The following is a 1,902-nucleotide window of genomic DNA, read 5'->3' on the forward strand; positions in this document are numbered from 1 at the left end:
CACGCCTCGCACACCAGAGCAAACTTTCATGACCGGAGGGAGAGGCGCCGCGCACGCCACGCCGGTTACCTTTGCAGCAGCATCCTTCCTGGCACTTGCCCCAGACCCCTGGACAGACCACCGCAGACCGCGGCCCACCAGGGGGAGGAAAACAACTCCAGAGCGAGGACGGGGAGGAGGGAAAGGGAAGCGGAGGAGGAAAAGGAAAGGGGGGTAGTTTCCCAGCTCGCAGCCTCCTCGCGGCTCCTCCTGCCCAAGCCGGCAAGTGAAGTCACGGCCGTGGCGGTGACATCAGCTGAGTCTCTGACATCAGGGCCCCTGCTGGATCTCACCTCTGCAGGGTGGAGATGGAGGAGCGGCAGGGAGGAGGGATGGATGGAGGAGGGAGGAGAGCACCAATCCCTCCAGAGATCTCGTGCTAGCGTGGGGGGAGGGGCGGGCGCCTCATCTCGGGGAAAATGTTTTATCTCTATAGATAGGGGCGATATGTGTCTATTTATAATTGGCCCCAGAGTGAATGGCTTAAAAGGGGTGACTACTCACCACAGGGAAGAACTACAGTCTGCCCTGGCTGGTTTGGCTCAGTGGATAGAGCGTCGGCCTGTGGACTCAAGGGTCCCGGGTTCGATTCCGGTCAAGGGCATATGCCTGGGTTGTGGGCTCGATCCCCAGTAGGAGGTGTGCAGGAGGCAGCCCATCAATGATTCTCTATCATCATTGATGTTTCTATCCCTTCCTCTCTGAAATCAATAAAAATATATTTGAAAAAAAGAAAAAAAGAACTACAGTCACTGCTGCTCTTAGAGCCCATGGGGTAGAAGCCAGCAGGACGGCTATGGAGCACCTACTGTGTGCCTGGGACTCCCCACCTCGGGTGGCGCTCAGGAAGACCTGGCGAGGCTCAGAGAGGGAAGGACTTTTCTGAGCTGCTCAGCAGGGAACTGAGCTGGGGTCTGAGGCAGGGGCACGAGGGGAAAGGGCTGTCCGGGGCCAGCAAAGGGGCTCAGAGCCTGCAGGGCAGCCAGGCGGCCTCGGGGCTTTCTGAAGCCTCAGAGGCTGCAATGCGGACTTGGGTCTGGTAACTCTGGTCAGGCCACCCCCTGAAAAGGGGGGCTTCAGTGGGGCAGGCAGGGTGGCCGGTCCCCATCACCCCAAGTCCCACCTGGGGGTAGGGGTGACAGCAGCAGGAGGCCTGCCCCTCAGGGTGCGGCCAGCAGTGCTGGTTCTGATGGGCTGAGCACTAGGCACCCCCACTCCTCCTCCCACTCCTTGGCAATGCCCGAGAGGTAGGTACCCAAGCCCCGTGTCAAGATGGGGAAACTGAGGCCTAAGACAAAACAGGGACTTAGGTGTCCTGTGCCTGGGCTCCAGACCAGGGCCAGGCCCGTGACTCTGCCCTCAGCCTGAGCCTCCTGCTCTCAGCTGCTCAGGTCAACCCCAGCCTGGCAGGGTCTCCGTCCGATGCCCACCTCCTCCGAGAAAACCACGTGTGCTCCAGACTCTGCCTCAGATGCGAGGCCACAGAGCCCACGCTGCTGTGCTCCCTTCATCCGGAGACCCAAGCCCAGCCCAGGGCTTCTCCGGGCCCCCGTGCCAACCCCTGGCACCACCGTCTCCCCTGGCACATGGGACATCCGGGCTGCTGGCCACTGGCTGCCCCAGACTCGGTACACCCTTCACCTGAGCTTCTGGGCCTGACATTTGGTGAAGATCTACTAAGCACCAGACTCCAGTTCTCCCATCTCATCCTTCCCAGGCCCAGGACGCCAGGGTTACAGGCCAGGACTCGGCTGTTTCATTGTCTGGAAAGTACTTCCATTTCTCCCAGGCTTTCCCTGCAGCCCAGAGCTCCGTTCCCACCCACCTCCGTTCTCAGGACTCCCGCCATGCTTTGCACCAGTC

General features: G+C 60.8%; 1 protein-coding gene across 3 annotated transcripts in view; it reads right to left on the reverse strand.

Annotated features, from left to right (window-relative positions):
* TCF20 (transcription factor 20 (AR1)) overlaps positions 1–1,902 on the reverse strand; it is a 163,002-nt gene that overhangs the window by 93,920 nt on the left and 67,180 nt on the right. Inside the window, exon 1 of one of the 3 annotated variants that reach the window (XM_005860642.2) lies at positions 70–308. The exons of the other annotated variants lie outside the window; for them this stretch is intronic. The gene's annotated coding sequence lies outside the window, so the exon portion shown is untranslated. Of the gene's footprint in view, positions 1–69; positions 309–1,902 lie in introns of those variants that run through there. 3 annotated transcript variants of the gene reach the window in all.

The sequence above is a fragment of the Myotis brandtii genome, unplaced genomic scaffold (assembly GCF_000412655.1).
Source record: "Myotis brandtii unplaced genomic scaffold, ASM41265v1 scaffold138, whole genome shotgun sequence".
Classification (NCBI taxonomy): Eukaryota; Metazoa; Chordata; class Mammalia; order Chiroptera; family Vespertilionidae; genus Myotis; species Myotis brandtii.